Source organism: Bos grunniens, chromosome 16, assembly GCF_055505025.1.
Source record: "Bos grunniens cultivar Pamir isolate PY7600 chromosome 16, Bosgru_T2T1.0, whole genome shotgun sequence".
NCBI lineage: Eukaryota > Metazoa > Chordata > Mammalia > Artiodactyla > Bovidae > Bos > Bos grunniens.
In genome coordinates this window covers 58,096,125-58,111,780 of record NC_141180.1, presented here as the reverse complement: position 1 = coordinate 58,111,780, position 15,656 = coordinate 58,096,125, and the positions used below count along the sequence as shown (strand labels likewise).

Below are 15,656 nucleotides of genomic sequence, written 5' to 3'. Positions count from 1 at the left end.
TAGAGCTTGATGTGCAGGCTGCTATACTTGAAACTGAGCAGGACCTGTGGGGCTGCTGAGCGCATAAGCCCTTCTGTTCCCCATTTCTTATAAGCAAGACTCTAATTAATACAAACTTTAAAAAATTTAAATGCAGATGACCTTAACACAAGAATTCCATTTCTAAGAATGTATCCTACAGATAAAATTTCATGTGCACAGAAGATATATAGATATAGATAGCTATAGATATAGATAGCTATATCTATATCTATATAGATAGATTAGATATATCTATATGTATATATATATATATTTACTCATTACAACATTGTTTGCAATAGCAAAAGAAGAAAACTGCTTGAATATTCATTAATAAAGACTACCTACAATTTCATTTTTAAAAATTAAAAAAAAAAAAAAAAGACTCCAGCCTCCATGACCTTTCCTGAGTTCCAGAGGGCAGATTGCAACAGTTGCTAATCAAGGGAGAAGCAACCAAGAAACCACCTGAAGTAAGATTAAAGGGAACAGAGCAGCTCTGTTCTGTTAAGAATCCCCTAATTAAGATTAGGGGACCAGACTACCAGAGACCAGATTAAAGTGCAGGCCCTGCACACACCCTAATCTTAAGTAGCAACCCCACCCTTGAACCACTGCTATAAAACTCTTCATCAAATCCTTCCAGGTTGGGACACAGTTTTTCAAAGCAAAAGCCTGATAGGTCCCTTTGCCTGACAAAGCAATAAAGCTATTCTCCTCTACTTCACCCAAAACTCTGTTTCTAAGATATGATTTGACACCAGTGCAGAGGCCCAGCTTTCATCATCACACTTGATATGACATCAAGGAGAGAAAGGAATCACACCTTTTATAAGGGTGAAAGGAGAAACATGCCCTACGTAGGCATAATGCTGCTCTGCTTTAGAACACCCAAGGGGATGCACCTGTGCATTGGAGACCCCTAGAAGGCTGAAGGTAGACAGAGTCCCCATTGGAGAGAAGGAAGGAGCTGGGATCCCCCAAGATACAAACCCATGTGACTTGGTAGGGCCTTCAAGTTACTTTCTGTTCTCCCTTCTTGCCTTTCTTTGGAACTCCAAATGCTCGTCCTCAGTTCAGTTCAGTTCGGTTGCTCAGTCGTGTCCGACTCTTTGCGACTCCATGAATTGCAACACTCCAGGCCTCCCTGTCCATCACCAACTCCCGGAGTTCACTCAGACTCACGTCCATTGAGTCGGTGATGCCATCCAGCCATCTCATCCTCTGTCATCCCCTTCCCTTCCTGCCCCCAATCCCTCCCAGTATCAGAGTCTTTTCCAATGAGTCAACTCTTCACATGAGGTGGCCAAAGTACTGGAGTTTCAGCTTTAGCATCAGTCCTTCCAAAGAAATCCCAGGGCTGATCTCCTTCAGAATGGACTGGTTGGATCTCCTTGCAGTCCAAGGGACTCTCAAGAGTCTTCTCCAACACCACAGTTCAAAAGCATCAATTCTTCGGCGCTCAGCTTTCTTCACAGTCCAACTCTCACATCCATACATGACCACAGGAAAAACCATAGCTTTGACTAGACTGACCTTTGTTGGCAAAGTAATGTCTCTGCTTTTGAATATGCTATCTAGGTTGGTCATAACTTTCCTTCCAAGGAGTAAGCGTCTTTTAATTTCATGGCTGCAGTCACCATCTGCGGTGATTTTGGAGCCCCCCAAAATAAAGTCTGAAACTGTTTCCACTGTTTCCCCATCTATTTCCCATGAAGTGATGGGACCAGATGCCATGATCTTCGTTTTCTGAATGTTGAGCTTTAAGCCAACTTTTTCACTCTAACTTTCATCAAGAGGCTTTTTAGTTCCTCTTCACTTTCTGCCATAAGGGTGGTGCCATCTGCATATCTGAGGTTATTGATATTTCTCCGGGCAGTCCTGACTCCAGCTTGTGCTTCTTCCAGCCCAAGGTTTCTCATGACGGCGCACAGAGCGCGGCCGAGAGGAGCTACCCAACGTCCAAGGCCAGGGGCAGAAGCCGGGAGGACTCCATGCCTGAGGGGAGGCAGCCAAGAGGAGTTACCCCACGTCCGAGATCAAGGGCAGTGGCCGAGAGTGCCAGGCTGCAAAGGCGCAGGAACGGCGGAGAGGAGCTACCCCACGTCCAAGGTCAGAAGCAGAGGCCGGGAGGAGCTACCTCACGCCCGAGGCCAGGGGCGGCAGCCAAGACGAACAACCCCACGTCCAAGGAGAGGTGGCTGCGCCGGCGCAGGAGGACCTAGAGGAGCTATTCCACGTTCAAGGTTAGGAGAGGCGGCGGTGAGGAGATACCCCTCATCCAAGGTAAGGAGCAGCGGCTGCACTTTGATGGAGCAGCTGTGAAGAGATACCCCACACCCAAGGTAAGAGAAACCCAAGTAAGACGGTAGGTGTTGCAAGAGGGCATCAGAGGGCAGACACACTGAAACCATAATCACAGAAAACTAGTCAATCTAATCACACTAGGACCACAGCCTTGTCTAACTCAATGAAACTAAGCCATGCCCGTGGGGCCACCCAAGACGGGCGGGTCATGGTGGAGAAGCCTGAGAGAATGTGGTCCACTGGAGAAGGGAACAGCAAACCACTTCAGTATTCTTGCCTTGAGAACCCCATGAACAGTATGAAAAGGCAAAACGATAGGATACTGAAAGAAGAACTCACCAGGTCAGTAGGTGCCAAATATGCTACTGGAGATCAGTGGAGAAATAACTCCAGAGAGAATGAAGGGATGGAGCCAAAGCAAAAACAATACCCAGTTGTAGATGTGACTGGTGATGGAAGCAAGGTCCGATGCTGTAAAGAGCAATATTGCATAGGAACCTGGTTGTAAGGTCCATGAATCAAGGCAAATTGAAAGCGGTCAAACAGGAGATGGCAAAAGTGAACGTCGACATTCTAGGAATCAGGGAACTAAAATGGACTGGAATGGGTGAATTTAACTCAGATGACCTTTATATCTACTACTGCAGGTAGGAATCCCTTAAAAGAAATGGAGTAGCCATCATGGTCAACAAAAGAGTCTGAAATGCAGTACTTGGATGCAATCTCAAAAAGGACAGAATGACCTCTGTTCATTTTCAAGGCAAACTATTCAATATCACAGTAATCCAAGTCTATGCTTATCCTAGCTACTTGTAATTAATACTAAGCATGGCAATTTCTACCTATGTATTTTTAAAAAAAAGAAGGAATTTTTAAGTTTTTCCAGTCAATTTTTTTTCTTTCTTTTTGCCTCACAGATTGTTCCCAAATTAGACCAATATATCACATAACTAGAGCAGCCTCTATTCTGGATAATTTTTCACTTGTTCCTCATCCTAGAAAGATTTTGAAGTCATTAAAGATCACTGTTAAGCTCACATACTTTATTTTCTTGGGCTCCAAAATTACTGCAGATGGTGAATGCAGCCATGAAATTAAAAGATGCATGCTCCTTGGAAGATCTAAGCTATGACAAACCTAGACAGCATATTAAAAGGCAGAAATTACTTTGCCAACAAAGATCCGTATAGTCAAAGCTATGGTTCTTCCAGTAGCCATGTATGGATGTGAGAGTTGGACCATAAAGAAGGCTGAGAGCCAAAGAATTGATGCTTTTGAACTGTGGTGTTGGGAGAAGACTCTTGAGAGTCCCTTGGACTGCAAGGAGACCAACAAGTCCATCCTAAAGGAAATCAGTCCTGAATATTCATTGGAAGAACTGATGGTGTAGCTGAAGCTCCAATACTTTGGCCACCTAATGTGAGGAGCCAATTCATTTTAAAAGACCCTGGTTCTGGGAAAGATTGAAGGCAGGAGAAGCAGACAACAGAGGATGAGATGGTTGGATGGCATCACCGACTTAATAGACATGAGTCTGAGCAAGCTCCAGGAGATGGTGAAAGACAGGGAAGCCTGGCATGCTGTAGTCCATGGGGTCGCAAAAAGTCGTACACAACTGAGTGACACAACAAATTCAGCTCACAAAATGAAATCAAAAGTCCACACATGTGAACACACACACGCACACTTCCAAAGTTAGTCTTTTTTTTTTTTTTGGTCTTATTTTTAAGGAAAGCCTGCACGTATGAGATCTTATTTTCTGCAATTATTCCATTGAGGAATGTCGTATCTTTTTAATATTGGAGTTTATCTTGGAATTTATCTAAAAGGAATTTTTTTCGGTCATCAAGGTCAACATCCCTTTTTTTCCCTCTCTCCTTATTTTCAATTTTCTTTCTAAGGAATTGGAAGAAAAGGCAGGCGGATGAGTAGTTAAGTAATCCCAGCGCTGTGCATGTCACTTGGACCTGAGCCAGGCACATGTAAAGGTCTTCACTTGCCAAAAACTCACCAGGGACCTCTTAAGCAATCAGAAATTGCTACATGTGTGGAAGAGCTAATATCCTGAACACAATAAAAATCTGTAATTCAATTGTCCCCCATTTCGCATACATTTGCCCTCCGAGCATCCTGACATGCTGGAGAATAGAGGTCCAAACAGAAACTACCGAGATCTCCCCTTGCTTGAGAACGGGCAGCAAGGTTACTCCCTCCAGTCCACAGAGGAGCAAAGGAGGAGGAGCAGGAGACTTAGCTCTATCCTCACTAAGCCCTGGGGAAATGGGAAGGAAGGGAAAGGGAAACAATAATGGACGAAAAAAGCATCCAAAGGGTAGACTACAACCAGAAAGAAGAGTTAGAGTCAGGAAAGCGAAGCAAAGAGAACTTAACCAAGTGTTAATTTCTGTTGCTCTTTGAGTTCTCTTAGGGAGCTCTGATGGCATTCTTGAGAACCAGTCCTCAAAAAGAAAGAGAGGGGGGAGGATTTCTTTGCATAAGATAAGAAAGAAATTCCTTGCCAATTTGCTGTTGGCATATTTTCTACTTAAAGGAAATCCAGTACCTCCAGTCCTTCCCACATGCAATGGTTCTACTTCTGAAAATGGAATCCTAAAATACACAAGATATTATTCACACAAGATATTATTCACTACCTGTGTATGATATGAGAATTAGAAAAAAAAAAAAGTATCCCCCAGCAGTTCTATTAGTATTTATTATAGTGGGCCAAGACATTTTCCATAAAAATGAGTAACTCCCAGCAGGACAAAAAATGTATAGAATGTGCTGATCTTGAACAGAGAGTATTTATATACTATATTTTATCACCCTTAGACCCTTCAGAGCTAGGTTTTTCTCCTGGGATGCACTGTTAATATTTCAACCTCTGTGTTTGCCAAATGGAAACAAAGATTGTTTCAAAAGGTAAATACAGTGCTGTCATTCTTCCTGGCACAATATAGATGCAGTATATTTAATTAGGGTTACCATGAAAACTATAGATTTTTTACAAGATGTGGCAACATTATGCAAATAGGTTAATCCAATTAAATCCTTTTATGCTTTATGTGTTACACAAGGTTCTTTTGATTGCAAGTGATGGAAATCTAACAGATTTCCTTAGAGGGAATTTATCGGTTGATACTGAAACCTCTCAGGTTATCAAATGAAAATTTCCATAACCAATTCATCAGAAGGACAAGGATGCTGCTAACCCTCAAAAACAAATAGAACCAAAGTTTCCAAACAACTAGAACTTTCTTTCCAGGTCCCTTAGCTTTCCTCTTCTCTGTATGTTGGCTTCTTTCTTTGTTTAGTTCAAATTTCTTCCAGGATGCAGGCAAACACGGCATCTTGCCAATGTAGATTTATCCTTTTATTCCAAGTTGGGAAATCCAGGTGAGGAATTCTGACTGGCTTGTCTATATCTGGCGCTCATCCTGCAACCAGAGAGTCACTCTTGCATCAACTATCAGAATGTGCTCTTTTCTTGCGCTTGGGGTGCCTTCTTTAGATGTTTGCTAACTACCAAAATGGAGTGAGTGTTAGTCTCATCCTTTCAGTTAAGCACCAAGAGCAGCATGAGAAGTAATCTCCGAAAATCTTGTGTGGGAGTCCTGCATGGGCTACTTGTGAGCTAAGTCCTTCAGAAAAATTAGCCTACTCTTCAAGTTTGAGTTTCCTGCTCTGTAAAATGGGAAAAGAAGCACTTCCTCAAAAGCAATGCAGGCTGATGCAACATGTTGTGAGTCTTATGTTCATGAGGCTGAATGCAAGAAACAATAAGCAAAGGAGGGCAGAGTATATCATTCCATTTTATAAAATTCTAGAAGAGGCAAAACTGTCTTACAGTGATAGAAACTCAGTCAGTCCTTGAGCATGTGCTGGAGGATGCTGAATGACTTTCAGCTTAAAAATGAATGAGGTCTGAAGATCTAACGTATAGTGTGGTGACTAGAGCCAATAACAGTGTATTGCATAGTCAAAATTTGCTGAGAGAGTGAAACTTCAGTGTTCTCACCCCCAAAATTAAATACATAAATAAATATGTGAGGTGATGGTGCAGAATTAATTAATTACATGGGGAGAATTCTTTCACAGTACATCACATATGAAATGACCGCAGTGCACACTTTAAATTACTTGCAATTTTATGTGTTATTTGTACCTCCATAAAGCTGAAAATTTTTTAAATACAAAAGAGAAAAAAGAAGAAGGCAAGAGGGATCTTTCTGGTAAAATAAAAATGCTCTAGATATTGATTCAGGTGAAGGTGACACGGATGTATGTATTTGTGAAAAGTCTCCGGGCTTCTCTGGTGGCTCAGATGGTAAAGAATCTGTCTGCAATTCAGGAGACCTGGGTTGGGAAGATTCCCTGGAGGAGGGCATGGCAACCCCCTCCAGTATTCTTGCCTGGAGAATCCCACGGACAGAGGAGCCTGGTAAGCTACAATCCTCGGGGTTGCAAAGAGTCAAACGTGACTGAGTGACTAAGCACAGCACAGCACATATACTTAAAATGTGAGATTTTATTTTGTATAAATTATGTCTTGATAAAATTGAGTTTATAAAAAATTGTCTTTCTCAGAGAGTTGAGTATCAATTGAAGCAGAGCACATCAAAGGCTCTGCAAACATAAAGCAATACACATATTTTTTTATTCTATTTAATGGGGTCTGTGGCTAGTTTGTTTAGTTAAATCAAGATGTTAATATAACTAAACATGGTGTCAGACTCTACTACCATAAACGACTCCTGTCCTTCTGGTGATGCCTTCTCTGGGCTCTTCCCACTGCAGGAGTCCAGACATCAAACCCTAGGTGGTAAGACTCTTAAAGGTATCTCAACTCGTGATGTCATTTGTAGCCATTTGATCTTCAGGGAGACACAAGCTGCAGCAAAGACAAAGTGTACTCACCACAAGTGCGCATGTGCTGAGTCGCTTCAGCCATGTCCGACTTTTTGACCCTATGGACTATAGTCCGTCAGGTTCCTCCATCCGTGGGATTCTCCAGGCAAGAATACTGGAATGGGTTTTCGTGCCCTCCTCCAGGGGATCTTCCCGAGCAGCGATCAAAGCTGAGTCTCTTATGCCTCCTGCATCGTCCGCCAGGCATTTTACCGCTAGTGCCACCTGGGAAGCCTGCTCACAAGAGGCACCACTGAAGTCTTTTCCCCCTGCAGGAATGGACATGCTTCTGAGCTTGGTAAGGCTGCCTTACTATGCATTTCAGTAATTTCTTGCTGCTTAATAAACCACTGCAAAAATAAAACTTAGGGTTTAATACAGCAATGATTTATTATTTCTCATGATTTTGTGTGTTGGTTGGGCTCCGTCAGGCAGTTCTGTTCCACACAGTGTCAGTTGGGGTCATCCATGTGAGTGCCTAGAGTTGGAACACGCAACAGGGCAGCACCCATGTTTGGCACCTCAGCTAGGGCAGCTGGAAAGGCTGGGGGCTGACTGAGCATCTCTCTTTTTACATAGTTTCTCATAATTCATTCATCCTACTCAAGCTCCTTCCATGGCATCCAGATACCACAGGGATGAAACAGAAGTTGCAAGTTCTCCCCAAGTTCCAGCCTCAGTAGTCCCAGAAAATCATTTCCAATGTCATTTCAATGACCAATGTCATTTCACTGGTCAAAGCAAGTCATTAGACCATCACTAATTTAAGAGATGGAGGATCAGATGCCACTTCCTGATAGAAAGAGTGCCCTTCAGTGGAAGGATGGTGAGAATTGTTGGTGGACCAAGCTTTACATACAATTCACTGTACTTCACCATTTATTAATACTTCTTCCGCTCATTGTAAATAATTAATTCTAAGATCAGTTAGCCCCTAAAACTTAGGCTACAAAATAAGGGACTTATTCATTCATATATTCATTCATTCAGATAAACGTATCAAGAATCTATGTGTCTATCATTTCTTTCTAGATTCCACATATATGGGATGTTGTATGATATTTCCCCTTCTCTTGTCTGACTTACTTTATTCAGCATGACAATCTCGAGGTCCCTCCATGATACAAATGAACTTACAAAAAAGAAAGAGACTCACAGACTTAGAGAATGAATTTATGATAGCTGGGAGGAGGATGAGGGGAAAGGGATAGTTAGGGATTTGGGATGGACATGGACACACTGCTGTATTTAAAATGGATCACCAACAAAGACCTACTGTATAGCACATGGAACCCTGTTCAATGTTATGCAGCAGACTGGATGGGAGGGGAGTTTGGGGGAGAGTGCATAGATGTATATGTATGGCTAGTCCCTTTGCTGTTCACCTGAAACTATCACAGCATTGTTTGTTAATTGGCTATACCCCCAATACAAAATTAAAAGCTTTAAAAATTTTTAAATAAAAATATTTTATTAGAAGGAAAATAAATTTCTACCACAACATAAAAAAAAAAAAAAGAACTTATGTGCCAAGCACATTGTATGCTACACACTTAACCCAAACTCCATTCCCACAGTAAGTCAGGAAACCACCCAGTGCCTGGAGCTGCAGGCTAGGCAAGGTCAATCACACCTCTATCAAATCAAATGAATAGTTCCCATTCACCTGGATGTTAGGAATAATAGACTACTTTGAATGTCACCTGTTCTTTCCTCTGTATCTAAGAGGCACTTCTTTATATTTCCCCAGCTAGATCATAAGCTTTTCTCTTTTGAAAGAAGAGTTAGGAACGGGGTAAATAAATATAGACAAATTGTTGCCATTATGTGTGCTCGGTTGTGTCTGACTCTTTTCGACCCCCTGGACTGTAACCCGCTAGGCTGCTCTGTCCATGGAATTTTTCCCGGCACGAATACTGGAGTGGGTTACCATTCCCTTCTCCAGGGGATCTTCCTGACCCAGGGATCGAACCCACGTCTCCTGAGCCTCCCGCATTGGCAGGTGGATTCTTTACACTATGCCACCTGGGAAGCCTGTAGACAAATAGCTGTTTGTGTAAATTAGAGCAGGATCAACTGAAAGATGGATGGAGTTCATTCATTCTTATCCATTATTGTCATCTATCTATTCCATAAAAATAAGTGCTTGCTCTCTGCTACATCATGAGCATTTCTATTTCCTGGTGAAGAGGAATATCCATTTCACATCTTTTCAGTTTAATTAAGTTTCAGACCCAACTTCCTACTGTCATTTGTTAAAAGTCATAACTCAAATAAGCGTAATCCGGAGGAAGGCTGGGACCGGGAGCCCTGGTGGAAGCCTATTGAAAGTGAAAAGTGAAAGTGAAGTCGCTCAGTCATGTCTGACTCTTTGTGACTGCACGGACTGTAGCCTACCAGGCTCCTCTGTCCATGGGATTTTCCAGGCAATAGTCCTGGAGTGGATTGCCATTTCATTCTCCAGGGGATCTTCCCAATTCAGGGATCAAACCCGGGTCTCCCACATTGTAGACAGACGCTTTACCATCTGAGCCACCAGAGAAGCCTACTGGAGGTGTCCAAACCGGGGTGTTAAGACTCCTTCCCGTCAGGTGTATGACCCTCCTCAAGGGCACCCGGGTCTCCAGGGCCCAACTCTGCCAGGTGTCTTCCATCATCCTTGGTCCTTTGAGTTCCTTTTTTTTCTCCTGATGAAACCTTCCTGATTCTATGACATAATCCCTGTAGGATTGACCGAATCACCAAAGGATGTGAGAGATTGCAACTGCTTCCTTGTTACCTAACCAAGAGGCATCTGCACTTGGATTCTCAGAGCAGAATCAAGTGATCCCACAGACATGCAGCTCTAATGGATCCAGGCAGAGACATGAGGGAAATGCATGGCTCGAAGTCTCATCCCAGCATTCCTTATGTCATAGGATGTATGCAGTTTTGATCTATCAAATAAATTTGTCTACTTAAAAAACTCCACTCATCTCCTCCTGGAAGCTTTATTTGAAAAAAAAAAAAGCTTGGTGGATGAATGTCAAGAGACATATCAGAAGAGAGCCCTTGATTCCTTGTGGAAGCAAGCCACTGAAACATCCTCATTTGTTTTTGTCAGAGGACTTGACTACAGAACTTTGGATTCTGGGAATTGATCAAGACCAAAAGTTTGAGGGGGAAATGAGGTCAAGGTCACTGCCACACCACATGGCTGGGGCTCAGCTAGCTGTTTGTGTGTGGGTTTGCTTTAATGACGTGAAGCAGACTAATAAACAGAACATGCTATATTTTGGAAAATGAATGAATCCCAGTACTGGGAGACTCTTAGGTGGAGTGTGTTAACCCTCTCCTGAGCCAGAAATGGGACCTCTGAGGTTTTTCGTGGAAATTACAATATTTGTGGAATCGAAAACATAGAAATGGCCAAATCTTAGAAGCTGAATGAGAATGACTCATTTGGGTAGGTATTTCATGGCTGTACAAACATCACTCAGTCACTGTCAGGAGTGTAAACATCCTTAGGTGCACTCCTAAGAACGCACTTTGATTTCAAATCCTGGTGATCACAGAGACATTAAATTCTGCATCTTTTTATCCTCTATTTTAAATGGAGATAATTAAGAGTATCTATCTTAATTAAGAGATAATTAAGAGGCAATGATCAAGACCATTCCAAGAAAAAGAAACGCAAAAAGGCAAAATGGTTGTCTGAGGAGCCTTACAAATAGCTGAGAAAAGAAGAGAAGCTAAAGTCAAAAGAGAAAAGGAAAGATATACTCATCTGAATGCAGAGTTGCAAAGAATAGCAAGGAGAGATAAGAAAGCCTTCCTCAGTGATCAGTGAAAAGAAATGCAATGGAGTGGGAAAGACTAGAGATCTTTTCAAGAAAATTAGGAATACCAAGGTAACATTTCATGCAAAGATGGGCACAATAAAGCACAGAAACAGTATGGACCTAACAAAAGTAGAAGATAAGAAGAAAAGGTGACAAAAATACACAGAAGAATTATACAAAAAACTATCTTAATGACCAAAGATGGAGATGCTCTATACAGTTAGCAAAAACAAGAATGGGAGCTGACTGTGGCTCAGATCATGAACTCCTTATTGAAAACTTCAGACATAAAATGAAGAAAGTAGGGAAAGCCACTAGACCATTCAGATATGACCTAAATAAAATATCTTATAATTAAACAGTGCAAGTGACAAATAGATTCAAGGGATTACATCTGACAGATAGAGTGCCTGAAGAATTATGGACGGAGGTTCGCGACATTATACAGGAAGCAGTGATCAAGACCATCCCCAAGAAAAAGAAATGCAAAAAGGTCAAATGGTTGTCTGAGGAGGACTTACAAATAGCTGAGAAAAAAAGAGAAGCTGAAGGCCAAGGAGAAAAGGAAAGATATACCCATTTGAATGCAGAGTTTCAAAGAATAGCAAGGAGAGATAAGAAAGCTGCCCCCGGTGATCAATGCACAGAAATAGAGGAAAACAAAAGAAAAATGGGAAAGACTACAGATCTCTTCAAGAATATTAGAGGTACCATGGAACATTTCATGCAAAGATGGGCACAATAAAAGACAGAAATAGTATGGACCTAACAGAAGCAGAAGGTATTAAGAAGAGGTGACAAAAATAAACAGAGGAACCATACAAAAATGATCTTTATCACACAGATAATCACAATGGTGTGATCACTCACCTAGAGCCACACATCCTAGAATGCAAAGTCAAGTGGGCCATAGGAAGCATCACCAGGAACAAAGCTAGTGAAGGCGATGGAATTCCAGCTGAGCTATTTCAAATGCGAAAAGATGATATTGTTAAAGTGTTGCACTCAATATGCCAGCAAATTTGGAAAACTCAACAGTGGCCACAGGACTGGAAAAGGTCAGTTTTCATTTCAATCCCAAAGAAAGGCAATGCCAAAGAATGTTCAAACTACCACAAAATTGCACTCATCTCACATGCTAGTAAAGTAATTCTGAAAATTCTCCAACCTAGGCTTCACCAGTGCATAAACTGTGAACTTCCAGATTAGAAAAGGCAGAGGAATCAGGGATCAAATTGCCAACATCCATTGGATCATAGAAAAAGCAAGAGAATTCCAGAGAAACATCTACTTCTGCTTTATTAATTACACCAAAGCCTTTGACTGTGTAGATCTCAACAAACTGTGGAAAATTATTCAAGAGATAGGAATACCAGGTCACCTTATCTGTCTTCTGAGAAATCTTTATGCAGTCAAGAAGTAAAAGTTAGAATTGGACATGGAACAATAGATGGTTCCAAATTGGGAAAGGAGTACATCAAGGCTGTATATTGTCACTCTGCTCATTTAACTTCTATGCAGAGTACATCATGCAAAATGCCAGGCTGTGTGAAGCACAAGCTGGAATCAAGAATGCCGGGAGAAATATCAATAACCTCAGGTATGCAGATGACACCACCCTTATGGCAGAAAGTGAAGAGGAACTCAAAAGCCTCTTGATGAAAGTGAAAGAGGAGAGTGAAAAAGTTGGCTTAAAACTTAGCATTCAAAAAACGAAGATCATGCCATCCAGTCACATCACTTCATGGCAAATAGATGGGGAAACAATGGAAAGAGTGACAGACTTTATTTTCTTGGGCTCCAAAATCACTATAGATGTTGACTGCAGCCATAAAATTAAAAGACGCTTGCTCCTTGGAAGAAAAGTTATGACCAACCTAGACAGCTAAAAAGCAGAAACATTACTTTGCCAACAAAGGTCTGTCTAATCAAAGCTATGGTTTTTCCAGTAGTCATGTATGAATGTGAGAGTTGGACCATAAAGAAAGCTGAGCACCAAAGAACTGATCCTTTTGAACCGTGGTGTTGGAGAAGACTCTTGAGAGTCCCTTGGGCTGCAAGGAGATCCAACCAGTCCATCCTAAAGGAAATCAGTCCCGAATATTCGCTGGAAGGACTGATGCTGAAGCTCCAATATTTGGCCACCTGATGCAAAGAACTGACTCATTTGAAAAGACCCTGATGCTGGGAAAAATTGAAGGCAGGAGGAGAAGGGGATGACAGAGGGTGAGATGGATGGATGGCATCACTGACTTGATGGACATGAGTTTGAGCAAGCTCCAGAAGTTGGTGATGGACAGGGAAGCCTGGCATGCTGCAGTCCGTGGGGTCGCAAAAGTCGGACACAACTGAACAACTGAATTGAACTGAACTGAATGACCAAGATAACTGGTTGGTGTGATCCTTTACATAGAGTCCAACATTCTCGAGTCCAAACTCAAGTGGGCCTTAAGAAGTATCATTATGAACAAAGCTAGTGGAGGTGATGGAATTTAAGCTGAGCTATTTCAAGTCCTAAAAGACGATGCTATTAAAGTGCTACACTCAATATGCCAGCAAATTTGGGAAACAGCAGTGGCCACAGGACTGGAAAAGGTCAGTTTTCATTCCAATCCCAAAGAAAGACAATGCCAAAAAATGCACAAACTACCGCACAATTGCACTCATCTTACCCGCTAGCAAATCATTGCCCCAAATTCTCCAAGCTAGGCTTCAACAGTACATGAATTGAAAACTTCCAGATGTTCAAGCTGGATTTAGAAAAGGCAGAGGAATCAGAGATCAAATTGCCAACATCCTCTGGATCATAGAAAAAGCAAGAGAATTCCAGAGAGACTTCTGCTTTCTTGACTATGCCAAAGCCTTTGACTGTGTGGATCACAATAAACTGTGGAAAATTCTTCAAGAGATGGGAATATCAGATCACCTTATCTGCCTCCTGAGAAATCTGTATGCAGTCAAGAAACAACAGTTAGAACTGGACATGGAACAACAGATGGTTCCAAATTGGGAAAGGAGTACGTCAAGGCTGTATATTGTCACTCTGCTTATTTAACTTCTATGCAGAGTACATCATGCGAAATGCCAGGCTGTATGAAGCACAAGCTTGAATCAAGATTACTGGGAGAAATATCAATAACTTCAGATATATAGATGACACTATCCTTATGGCAGAAAGTGAGGAGGAACGAAAGAGCCCTTTGATGAAGGTGAAAGAGGAGGCTGCCTTAACACTCAGCGTTCAAAAAATGAAGATCATGGCATCCAGTCCCATCACTTCATGGCCAATAGATGGGAAAACAACGGAAAGAGTGACAGACTTTATTTTCTTGGGCTCCAAAATCACTACAGATGTTGACTGCAGCCATGAAATTAAAAGACGCTTACTCCTTGGAAGAAAAGCTATGACAAACCTAGACAGGAAATTAAAAAGCAGAGATATTACTTTGCCAACAAAACTCCATCTGGTCAAAGCTATGGTTTTTCCAGTAGTCATGTATGAATGTGAGAGCTGGACCATAAAGAAAGCTGAGCACCAAAGAACTGATGCTTTTGAACTGTGGTGTTGGACAAGACTCTTGAGAGTCCCTTGGACTGCAAGGAGATCCAACCAGTCAATCCTAAAGAAAATCAGTCCTGAATATTCATTGGAAGCACTGATGCTGAAACGGAAACTCCAATACTTTGGCCACCTGATGCGAAGAACTTTCTCATTGGAAAAGACCCTGAATCTGGAAAAGATTGAAGGCAGAAGGAGGGAACGACAGAGGCTGAGATGGTTGGATGGCATCACGGACTCAAAGGACATGTGTTTGAGCTAGCTGTAGGAGTTGGTGATGGACAGGGAAGCCTGGTGTGCTGCAGTCCATGGGGTCTCAAGAAGTCAGACAGGACTGAGTGAGTGAACTGACTACCTGACTGATCTCAGATGTTGAGAGAAGTAAGAAAGAGGGCTCTGGAAGTTTTTGAACAACATATATCATATAGTAAATGCTCAGAAGTGTTCTTTATTATTATTATTATTTTAATTTTTTGGCCATGCCATGTGGCATGGGGGATCTTAGTTCCCCGACCAGGGATCGAACCTGTGCCCTCTGCATTGGAAGCCTGGAGTTTTAACCACTGGACCACCAGTGAAATCCCTCTCATTATTGTTTAAGTACTGTCAACTCCTTATCATGCTTATTAGACATCAGAATATCTGGACAAATAGTCCCCAATAACAATGACTGTACAGGTATCTGCCTATCACTGGAATGAGCTAGGTGTTTGCATTTAATTCTTGCAACAGTGGATTTATTTTTCTAATTGTATTGCCTGGGCTTGACATTCTGAGTGGCCCAATGATATGCTGTAAAATTGGAAAAAAAGTGGGCAGATCTCTCTGGCCTCTTGAAAATTGAATATACTGTGGTTTGAGGAATACAAGTTTCAGAAAAGTAATCTACCATCTGCCTACTTCTCCAATGGCAAACGAGGCATTGTCTCATTTTATGAAAGCCTTTCCTCGGGGCTTCCAATGGTAAATAATAGCACTTTTCCTCCTCACCCAACTAACCATCCTTCTCTTCCAAGCATCAGGTATTCATTCCAGGA

General features: G+C 41.9%; 1 long non-coding RNA gene across 2 annotated transcripts; it reads left to right on the top strand.

Annotated features, from left to right (window-relative positions):
- Window positions 1-648: 648 nt before the first annotated feature.
- Window positions 649-12,073, top strand: LOC147356900 (uncharacterized). 2 transcript variants are annotated; one of them, XR_015142822.1, is made up of 3 exons: window positions 649-1,026; window positions 1,929-2,307; window positions 9,967-12,073. It is a non-coding gene; the product is annotated as an uncharacterized LOC147356900 (long non-coding RNA). The 2 variants fall into 2 exon arrangements; XR_015142821.1 differs by having other exon boundaries at window positions 1,929-2,366.
- Window positions 12,074-15,656: the final 3,583 nt, after the last annotated feature.